We start from the raw sequence: 12,539 nt of genomic DNA on the forward strand, positions 1-12,539 counted from the left end.
CCCCGGTCCTCAGCCGGACAGAGTAACGAACCCTAACACATAGCGAGGTGACTAGTTCACGATGATGTGCTCGCTCGCACACACACACTGAGACATCCAGTGACACACTGACTCACTCAAGGCTGGCGACTTCCTTTTATTGCCGAAGGTCAGACGGCGAGACTGTAAATGTAAGCATCTTAAAAAATCATATCTCGGCCATCCTTCCGCCAATTTTAATGAAATTTTGGTTAGTAGCATTTATTGTCCAGGCCTACAAGGTGACGTTCTCGAAATTATGATTTAACCTTCCGTTCGTGATGAAATGCCATAGAACAGAAGAGAACTTTCGGTGTGACGTCACTTGGCCTTGGCTGGCACTCTGGAGCAGCGCTTGCTTGCATGCTGTCCCCCACAATGCCTGCGCGCTCGGCGCTCGTTTTGAATACATACAGCCGGGTGTTGGCAAGTTCCTCTCAAGAAATACATGAAATGCGAATGCTCGCAGGGCATTCCCGTTTCAATACGATAGATAGATCTTCTCAAATCATGTCTCCCACTCATACTGAACCTTCTCCACGATTGTCTCCTTCACATGTAACCAGCTTCTGATGTGCTGATTTCAAACGTGATCCTTCTTTGAAACTCCTGCTGACATTCTAAGCATCTTCATGTCCATGGCATTTAGATGACACTTGTGATGTTCATAGAAGTCCATAATTTCAAAGCATAAGTCGGTGTAGGTCTCAACACGATTATTTACTGTAGAACTTGCCTTTAAGTTTTGGTGGGATTTTCTTATTGAAGAACACAGGCCGCTTTTGTTTCCACTTTTGTATTTTATACAAATAAAATAAGAGTTTTTTCTGTACTTTGGTGAGAATTTTAAAAAACTGATAATTGTGTGACGTTTATGTTCAGGATGAGGAGGAAGTGCAATTTTTAATTGGCTGTCTTCATGTATGTATGTATGTATGTATGTATGTATGTATGCATGCATGCATGCATGTATGTATGTATGTATGTATGTATGTATGTATGTATGTATGTATGTATGTATGTATGTATGTATGTATCTATCCTACTGCTCATTAATTCAATACACCATGACTGTTATCTGATATTTCAGATATGAACAGAAAATAAAATTTATTTCTCCAAAAATATAATTATATAAACTTAAACATATATAATACAAACACAATAATTATATTTTACTTTCATCAAAGTATCCTCCCTTGGATTTAATGACTGCATTACAAACTCGAGGCATACGATCAGTCAGTTTTTGTAGGTATTTTGAGTCTGTATGATTCCACACATCCTTAACAATGTTCCAGAGATGTTCCTTGCTGGATATATGAACTTCCCTAATATGTTTGTCGACTTCATCCCAGATCATTTCAATGGGATTACAATCTGGGCTTTGGGACGGCCAGACCATGTCTTTCAGTAATGTGTATTTCCTTTGATGCAATGTCCTTCATACAGAATTCTGACTGATGTTTTGGGTCATTATCCTGTTGCAAGGTGAACCCTTTCACTATTACGTGCAATATACATTGTATTGTGTGATACTGAATTATGCGGTGGTAATGCTTCAGATCCATACATCCATCTATTTTCACACTGTCTCCAACTCATAACTCCTGTAAAACATCTCCAAACCATAATAGAACCCCCACCGTGTTTAACTGTAGGTGGAACGCACTGCAGGGCCACATCAGTGAACAAATATCCTCCTTCTGGTTCAAAAAATATCAAACTTCTATTCATTGAATAATGCTTTCTTCTATTCTTTATGTGTCCAATTACAATGTTTTCTAGCCCATTCCAGTCTCTTGTTTTTATTTATGGGCTTCAGAAGGAGTTTCCTTGCTGCTACACATCCTTTCAGCCAGCCTCAATCAGTCTCCTTTTTACTGTTGCAACAGATATTTGTTTCTTGCATATTTCCACCAATTCTGCACGAATTTGTGGCGCTGCTTTGAACATATTTCTCTTTGTAGTAATTTTGATGAATTTATCATCACTTTTAGTTGTACCGGGTGAGTTGGCTTGCAGTTAGGAGCGCACAGCTGTGAGCTTGCATCCGGGAGATAGTGGGTTCAAATCCCACTGTTGGCAGCCCTGAAGATGGTTTTTCCGTGGTTTCCCATTTTCACTCCAGGCAAATGCTGGGGCTGTACCTTAATTAAGGCCACGGCTGCTTCCTTCCCATTCCTAGGCCTCTCCTATCCCATCATCGCCATAAGACCTATCTGTGTCGGTGTGATGTAAAGCAAAATAGCAAAATTTAAAAAATAGCACTTTTAGTTGTTTTATGAGGTTGTCCTGGTCGTGGTCTATCCTTATTGCTACCTGCTGTCGTCTGGGGGTGAAGGGTGTATTGCACTCACCATATAGACATGCTACATTATTTTGCAATTTGGCAAATTGATAAACTGCTTGCCTGAGTGCTACAATTGCAGAACGTTTTTCTATAGATATCTCCTCTCTTGGAGCCATAATAATGATGTGTGCACTGTCAACTGTCACTAACTGAAATGCAGGAACCAAATAGTATGTATCTTAGCAATGCTTGAAGTACACTGCGGATATCACAACACTACAGAAAACAACAGACGTGCATCGAATGGGCCTTCGTTCGTCAACTAGGTAATAAACATACCAGTTCAGGTATTTATTGTTTATGTACACAACATTCTTTTGGGGTGATACTGCATCTGGATGAAAACAAACCCAAAAACCTGTCATGTTTACAAAAGTTGTACTATTCCTTTGCTTACTCAAGCATAACCATGGTACTACACCTTATCTACAGGGAATTACCAGTAGATGTAAACTATTAGGTGTATTGAAATTAATGAGCGGTAGGGTACGTATGTTAATGGTTGTGGCACCATACACAGCCATTAACTCGGCTCAAGGGAGATAGGGTCGCCTTCCCTATTCCTCCACTTGAGTAATTCCTGTCTGGCGCATCCACGTCGCGGGGGTGGGCACCCTACACTTCAGTAGGCTGGAGTGATAGGATGGCTGAGTTCAGGCGGGGATCCAGTCCTGTGGGGTATAACACGGAACCCATGCCCAGGGATATGGGTGAAGACCTCAACGGCAGTGAAGGCAGAAGTGAAAAGCACTGGTACGGTGGATCTGGCGGAAGAGCCAATATATGATCCCTGAGATCTGACTCAAGGCCTGCTGCCTTACAGGTTGATAGGGGACTATTAAAGGCTAAGGGAGATAACCCTGACAGAAAAATCTTCGGAAATGATAGGCCCAGCAAGTCAGTTTCTGAATAATTTGGAACTGCTTTCAAAACTATACGAGGCCTCGGATGGAAATATTGTAATCACCAGAATAATGACTCTAGTTCCCTCCTTGGTAATGATATTAATGACGGTTCAATACCCAATGCTCCATACAACCAAAGAGGAGAACACACAAAACTCGATATAGACTGTAATCAAATTGTCACGCTAAACATTCTTAAACTAACTGGCAAACTAGAGGACTGTGTAGACTTAATGAAAACAAGGAACATAAACATACTGGGTCTCAGTGAAATCAAGTGGAAGGGAAAAGGATCAAAGGGACTCAGAGAGGGATATCGTCTGTTCTGGTCAGGTGGAGATCAAACAAAAAATGGAGTTGGTGTTGTTACGGATCATCAAATGAAAGATAATGTAGTAGAAGTAAAATATGTGTCTGGTCAGATTCTTCACATAATGCTGAAATTGGATTCTTCCCAGAACATCATCATCATTCAGTGCTGTGCACCACAGACTGGTTGTGAAGATGAAGAAAAAGAACATTGTGAAAAAGACAAAGAGGAAAGAATAAGAGGAGATGGAATGATTATCATAGGGGATATGAATGCTCAAGTAGGAACTGTGAGAGATGGATACGAAAGTATTCTAGGAGCACATGGATGGGGCCCACGAAACCTAGAAAGAACTAGACTACTTGATCTCTGTCTGAGGAACAACCTTGTAATCTGGAACTCATGGTATCAAAAACAAAAATAGCCATAAGGTCACAAGATATGGATGGGATGGAAAAAAGTGAATCTCTTATAGATTACTTTTTGATCAAGAAACAACTACAAAATAGACTGTTAGACATAAAAGTGATTCCTAGTATCTCCCTGGAAAGTGATCATAGGCTCCTCATTGGATACTTCAAGTTTAACAAGTTGAAAGAAGTAAGAACTACACAGGTAATGAAACAGGGTGTTTAGGGGTTGTAGTAAGGATGTAAAGGAGAGTGCATATAAGTCTCTGGTAAGACCCCAACTAGAGTATGGTTCCAGTGTATGGGACCCTCACTAGGATTACCTGATTCAAGAACTGGAAAAAATCCAAAGAAAAGCAGCTCGATTTGTTCTGAGTGATTTCCGACAAAAGAGTAGCGTTACAAAAATGTTGCAATGTTTGGGTTGGGAAGAATTGAGAGAAAGAAGAAGAGCTGCTCGACTAAGTGGTATGTTCCGAGCTGTCAGCGGAGAGATGGCATGGAATGACACTGGTAGACGAATAAGTTTGAATGGCGTTTATAAAAGTAGGAAAGATCACAATATGAAGATAAAGTTGGAATTCAAGAGGACAAACTGGGACAAATATTCATTTATAGGAAGGGGAGTTAGGGATTGGAATAACTTACCAAGGGAGATGTTCAATACATTTCCAATTTCTTTGAAATCATTTCGGAAAAGGCTAGGAACGCAACAGATAGGGAATCTGCCACCTGGGCGACTGCCCTAAATGCAGATCAGGATTGATTGATTGATTGATTGATTGATTGATTGATTGATTGATTGATTGATTGATTGATTGATTGATTGATTGATTGATTGATTGATTGATTGATTGATTGATTGATTGATTGATTGATTGATTGATTGATTGATTGATTGATTGATTGATTGATTGATTGATTGATTGATTGATTGATTGATTGATTGATTGATTGATTGATTGATTGATTGATTGATTGATTGATTGATTGATTGATTGATTGATTGATTGATTGATTGATTGATTGATTGATTGATTGATTGATTGATTGATTGATTGATTGATTGATTGATTGATTGATTGATTGATTGATTGATTGATTGATTGATTGATTGATTGATTGATTGATTGATTGATTGATTGATTGATTGATTGATTGATTGATTGATTGATTGATTGATTGATTGATTGATTGATTGATTGATTGATTGATTGATTGATTGATTGATTGATTGATTGATTGATTGATTGATTGATTGATTGATTGATTGATTGATTGATTGATTGATTGATTGATTGATTGATTGATTGATTGATTGATTGATTGATTGATTGATTGATTGATTGATTGATTGATTGATTGATTGATTGATTGATTGATTGATTGATTGATTGATTGATTGATTGATTGATTGATTGATTGATTGATTGATTGATTGATTGATTGATTGATTGATTGATTGATTGATTGATTGATTGATTGATTGATTGATTGATTGATTGATTGATTGATTGATTGATTGATTGATTGATTGATTGATTGATTGATTGATTGATTGATTGATTGATTGACTCAAGACTTGGAAGCTGAAGGACAATGATAGAATAATAAAGTTCCAAGAAAACATCAAAACAGTAATACCAAAGACAGATGAAAGAACAGTTGAGGAGGAATGGAAGGATCTGAAAGAAAATCTAGTAATGATAACCGAGAAGGTATGTGGATGAACCAGTGGCACAAGAAGATGGAAGGAAACTCCATGGTGGAATGACAGAACAAGAACTGCTGTCCTGAACAAGAACAGCATGTTCAGAAAATATTTCAAGGACCAGACTGACCATAATAAGGAACTATACAAGGTTTGCTAAAAAAAAGCAAACAAAGTTATTACAGAAGAACGAGAACAGTGGTTGAACAAGTGGAGTGATACATAGAAAGAGGATGTTAATAGTAATAAGAAAATGTTATATGGGATGATGAAAAGTAGAAAAAGAGATAAAGAACACTCCAAATACCTAAGAGATGATAATGAAAATCTGATCACTGAAGATGAGAAGATCAAAGAGACTTGGAGGACTTGCTTTGATGAATTGCTAAATGTGAATTGCATGCAGCCTACACAAAAAGACAGTACCGATACTATCTCATGCAAGTCTGTCTCTGACAATGGGTTAGACTTAACACGGAGTGATGTAGAATATACCTGGAAATACATCAAAACTGGAAAATCAGCTGGTGCTAATGAAATTAATGGAGAAATGATCAAGGCCATGGGCATATCTGGAAAACATTGGACGTACAGACTCTTTCGTAAGATCTGGAAGGAAGGGGACATACCAGCCGATTGGAAAACGGGCATCATAATTCCAATTTTCAAGAAAGGAGATAGGAAGAAATGTTTCAACTATAGAGGTATCACTTTAACATCTCAAGTTGGTAAACTTTATGAAGGAATTATAAAGCATAAAATCAGACCCCTTATTGAAGAGAACTTCTTCGAAGAACAGTATGGATTCAGGAAGGGGAGATCAACAACTGATTTAATCTTTACAGTCCGTCAGTTAATGGAAAAATACTACGAACACAACCGAGATTTTTGGTTAGCCTTTCTGGATATCAAGAAAGCATTTGATGCTGTGAACAGAGAGAAGGTGTAGGAAACACTGAATAAAATTGGACACAGGATCAAGAATTTGTATGAAGATACCCAAAGTAAAGTCAAATCGCCTGCAGGAATGACTGAAACCTTTGATATAAAATCTGGGTTAAGACAGGGTGGTGTTTTGTCTCCTCTTCTTTTCATCACTGTGATGAACGAGATTCAGAGAAAAGTTCACCAACCCATTGGAGGTAAGAAAATGAAAGTTATCTTGTTCATGGATGATATATCCTTGTGGGGAGACTCTAAAGAAGATCTTCAAGGACAAATAAACTCCTGGACAGATGCTGCTAAAGAATATGGACTCATCTTCAGCCAAGAGAAAAGTGAGGTTATGGTCATGAAGAGATACGGACAACCAATGGGACACATTAAAATGGAGGGGAAACAGCTACAGATGAACCATCAATTCAAATATCTTGGACGTGTTATCTCTGATACTGGTTCTATAGACAAGGAAATTACCCACAGAATTCAGGCAAGTAGCAACTTTTACAAAATAGTTAAAGACAGAATATGGAACAAGAAAATACCAACAGAATGTAAGAGAGTCATATATGAAACTTATTACGTACCAATCCTAACCTATGGTTGCGAAACATGGACCATGAGAAATAAAGATGTTAGCAGAATTCAGGCAGCAGAAATAAGGTTTGTCTGTAGCATGATCGGTAAAACACGGAGGTACAGAGTCCTTAATAAGGAAATCCGCAAGCAGGCTCAAGTTGTATGACTGCAGGACAGAATAACAGTGCAGTGACTGAGATGGTATGGACATATGCGACGCATGGGAGGTAACAGATTACCGAAAAACTTGAAGACAAAAGACCAAGAGGGTGACCAAGACTCAGGTACAAGGACATGGTGAAGATTGACACTCAACAGCGAGGACATACTTTGGAAAGCATCGAAGATGGAGAGAAGTTCAGAGACCCCAACCTGGTGGAGAAGCCTCGTTGGCCGACCCATCGCTTAAGATGGAACGACGTGGGATATGTATGTATGTATGTATGTATGTATGTATGTATGTATGTATGTATGACATGAGAAAACAGCTCGAAAGACATAATGAAAATTAGTAGCGTATTTAAGGTCAGCACCAAAGGCAGTACATTCTAAGCTAGGGATAGCGAACCTGTGACCCGCGTGCCACTAGGTGACACACAAGCATGACTTCTGTGGCACGTCAGACAACATACTAACATATTTTAATGTTTTTAACATGTAATAAATATGTTAAAAATCTAGTAACATAGCATATTTTAACATTATGTTTTAATAAAGAAGTATGTATAAATACTTTCTTTCTCCCTTTCTCTCTTTCTTTCTTTCTTAATCTTTTTAACTCCAGGGTTGGTTTTTCTCTCAGACTCAGCATGGGTTACCACTTCTACCACCTCAAGGACAGTGTCCTGGAGCGTGAGACTGTGGGCCAGGGATACAACTGCAGTAAAGGACCAGTATCTCGCCCAGGCAGCCTCACCTGTTATGATGAACAGGGGCCTTATGGGGGGATGGGAAGTTTGAAAGGGATGGCCTCTTTATCACTTCTCTTATTCTTCACTACTCTATATACAGCAGTTTCATGTTTCCACTATTTTTCTCTTCCAGTCTCTCTGCAAACTCATTCCATTTCTTCTTCTTACTATGTTCTTAATAGCAAGTTTTACTGGTCATATGTTTTAATTTCACAATCAGCAGGCTATGGTCACTGACCATGCTTTCACTTGAGATACCTTGATGTCGTCGATGTGTCTGCCTCCTTCCTTGTTTATGATGACGTAGTTGATTAGCGTTCTGTACCTGCCATCCCAGCTATACCTTTTTACTTTGTGGCTGTCCCTTTCTTTGAATGTATTTTTAATGATAAGACTATTTCTTCTATATAACTCTAACAGTTGTTCAGGTATTCTCTTCTTCGGCTTCTGCTTCCAAAGCCAGGTGGCATAATGATGATCTACCAGCCACATCTGTCTACTTCAACTTGTGCATCCAGGTTTCCAATAATAGCATTTTCCTCATAATTACATCTTCCTGGTCTTGACAAAATTTCTCCTTGTCTTATATGTTGCAGCCAGTCTGTGGGACATGTACTTGTTTGACTGTGTATTTAGTAGTCTCCAACTGCACACAGTTTTTTGATTCTAGCATTCTTACAGGAAACATAAGTTATAGCTTCAATATATTTTCTGATTAAGAAGCTAATACCAGTCCTGGCCTCCTTAGCCTGTTCACTCTGTTACAGTTTGTATCTTTTCCTTTCCATTTAGTCTCTCTTGGCAGGCAAAACCTAAACCTTGACTGACAGGAGGAAATGCTTGTTAGGCGCTGAACACCCAGTGCAAAACATCAACAACTCGAGGAACCACGGTAGACTTGGCAAGCCAGTGGTAGTATTACTTAATCCACTTTCTATGCCAGAACAAACCTTGGAATAGAAGTATTAACAAATAAAAAGAAGCCTTCAAGCAGATGTTTCCGGTATGATGGCCAACATGGATTTGAAGATAGACAGGCTTGTAAGAGGAGAAAAGTGCGAATGTCAACTATGAACATTCTGTCACTGACCAGAAAGTCAGAAGAACTCGTACACATGATGAACTGGAGACAAATATCAATACTGGGAGTAAGAGAAATTTTCAGTAATGATGTGGGAAGTTTGTTTATTTGTTTGTTGTTTGTCCAACCCTTTTCCCGTTTCTCTACGGGGTCGGGTATGAGGTGAGGTCAGGTGAATCTGTCGTGGCGGGTTTTTAATGACCGGATGTCCTTCCTGATGTCAACCTCAGCAGAGGAGTGAAACGCGGTACCGGCACGTAGCCTACTCCTGTCGAATAGCACTAAGGGGTCTGCTCAAAGCTTAACGTCCCCATCCAACAGATGAATCACCATCAACAGCGTCATATGCAATCATTCCATATGAGCACTGTGGAGAGGTTTGTAATTTAATCCAGGCTTTTGGCACGCAATCTAGTTATTATAAATTGTATACCACCACCTCCCCTACCTTGCTGACCAATGTTCTAGTGGCAAAAAGATTTTCTACCAATGGGGCTGAAACCAGCTAACCTTGGTGTCAGACCATTTAGACTTCAGATCATGGCCACCAGGCTGGCTTTATGATGTGGGAAGTATCAGGGGTAAAAAAAAAGAAAGCCAGATAAACACAGAAAACAGGTAAAAGATGAGGAGCACAGGACAAATACAGAAAGAGAAAAGGAGCCAGCAGGTCAATGTAAGTGGAGGAAAGGAATAAACAAGATATACAGGGTAGTTGGAAACAACGTGAATCGGGTATATGAGCATTAGAGGGTTGGTCATACTGATGAATAATTTGAAAAATTTAATTTGATATCTTGCACTGATGTCATTTTATTAGTTGCTGAATTTAGCCAATTAGATTGCTTTGCGGGCGAATTCAAATGGTCTTTGTGAGGTGGTGTTGCTAATTCTACACATGACTGAAGACCACCTTGAGAGCACCAATCAACCAACCAATCAAAGAAACAAAACCTTTGCTATGGGAGGGATTTGAACACGGAGATATGAATGTAGCAACTATGCTACGGTGACACTGGCCGAAACCCATGGTGTTTATATGTATTCGATGCTGATTTCTTGGCATGGCTCTCAAGGTGGTGTTAAGCCACATGCAGATTTAGTAACACCGCCTCACAAAGACCCTTTGAATTTGCCTGCAAAGTGATCTGATTGGCAAACTTCAGCAGCTGGTAAAATGCCAACAGCACGAGATATCAAGCTTTTTTTCAGATTATTTCTCAGTACAAACAACACACTAATGCTCATATCCCAGGTTCACATTCTTTTTGACCCCTCTATATATACAAGGGTTGCCACCTGTATTTGAGGTGAAAATGTTGTGTCCCATAAAAACAAGCGTTTGTCTTTTTGTCTCTAAATATTTTAAAATTAGTATTTAATTTGAGTGCCATTGAAGTTCAAAGTAGCTCCATTACTTTTTTCTCTTTGGAGCCTCAGACAAAGGAAATCTTGTGGTGTCTTACCATTTGCTTGTAAAGCTGAGCATGCTGGGTTATTTATCTCGTCTCCCGCCGCATACTTCCGTAGGTCTTCCATTTCAGTTTCAATGTGATTGTTCATGCTGTTTGTGACTAAATCTATATAAATTGTGAAGTTATCAATCTCTCCAATTAACTGAAATAATTGATGATATACAGGAACTGTATGAAGAGTTTTGTCTTGTTGGGAACATTCCTGCCAGTATTTTGGAGAGTGTAGAAGATGCCTCAAACAAGTGGTTGTCAGTGTGTACTAGTCATAAAGAACAACAGAAACTAATAGAATTAGAAAAATGTGTGTCTTTTGTAATGAGTGTTCCTGGGTCAAATGCATTTGTTGAATGCATTTTCCCGTAATGTCTAATAAGTGGTCAGGCAATAGAAACAGGTGTTCAGTAGACCTGATTAAAAGTGAACTACTAATTACTGTAAACATGAACATGCCTTGTAGAAAGTTCCATGGCACGATACAATTAGACAGTGCAATTTTAAATTCAGTTAAGTCAAATGTGAAGTACACATGGAGAAAATAAGGTAGTACTAATAAAAAAATTTCTACATGTTTTGTCATACATAATGCATTGTATTGTATCTACTGCTAAGAGGATGTAAGTTAGTTTCTTTTATGAATGTCAATAATTATCTTATTCTGTTAATGAAACAAATTATAATGTAATTGAAACTGGTACCTAACATTTGATTTTCAAGTATTTATATTTTGTAGTGATTAAATTCAACATGAAATATAAAGACTAGTTAGGGACATGTTTTGCCCTAGTTTTGGGCATCTTCAGCCTAATACTAATCTTAAGGTCAAGTCTTAAATCTATCAACATTGGAAGTTAATACTAAACTTAAATTAATATCAAACACTAAATACAATGGTCTTATGCTTAAGTTTATTACAAAGTTGTGTTTCAGGTGATATTTACATAGTTTACAATAAGAACATTAATTAAATGCCAGAATTTGTGAACAAGGAAGCAATAAAATATTTTATTTTACAATGACTAGAAAATGTCTGAAACGTCTGGATGAAAGTTTATGCAAATGTGTACGTATTGGCTAGAGATTGATCACAGTGTGAATTGGAGTATCTCCAACTGTTTGACTAGAGATTGATCACAGCGTGAATTGGGGCTTCTCAAACTTTATGGATGAACATTAGGTTGAAGGTTTTACAGCTGGTTCGTTCAAAGGTGGTTATGATCATTATCATAAGTATATTGTTGCAAAACCAGGACCGTGGTTAAAGTCAATCGTGTTGGATTTGAATATTCCTTTAGAAAGAAGCATGGTTGGACGGTAATGTTTAGTAGGTTAAAGCATGTATGTTGGAAACATATTGTTGGTATTGTTCATTGGTGCTCATCTGATAAAAAGATTTTGAATATTGTTCCATTCTTGTCAATTAACGTTCCCATTGGTGCATTGTTCAACCTTGGGAGGAATTATGAGATGTCTGTAATTGTCTTGTCGATGTTAGCTGGAAGCACTTGTTCCGGTTGTGTCTGAATGACTAACCTTACTACTCCCAAAGAGAATGTGTAAATGTCCCTTATTTCTTACATCAAAAAGTGGCAACCCTAGTATATAAAGAGATAGGAACATGAACTTGATAGGATAAACACAATGACAGGTCAGTGTTATCTGACTTTCTTTTTACCTAACACTTCCCATACCAAGAAGATAAAACTGATAAAACTGAGAAACAAGCTCATCAGGGGCTGAGAAGAAATGGATGAAGAAGAATGGGGACTGATGAGGAAAGTTCATTTTTGTGAAGATGTGGAGATTGTCCTTGACCTTTAGTGTTTTCTTGTTTGTCCTCATCTCCTTGT

The 12,539-nt window shown here is 38.2% G+C and overlaps 1 protein-coding gene across 1 annotated transcript in view; it reads left to right on the forward strand.

The window, feature by feature from the left end:
• Positions 1-12,539, forward strand: part of rdgA (retinal degeneration A) — a 570,411-nt gene that overhangs the window by 527,370 nt on the left and 30,502 nt on the right. The gene's annotated exons all lie outside the window — the stretch shown is intronic.

This window comes from Anabrus simplex, chromosome 3, assembly GCF_040414725.1.
Source record: "Anabrus simplex isolate iqAnaSimp1 chromosome 3, ASM4041472v1, whole genome shotgun sequence".
Classification (NCBI taxonomy): Eukaryota; Metazoa; Arthropoda; class Insecta; order Orthoptera; family Tettigoniidae; genus Anabrus; species Anabrus simplex.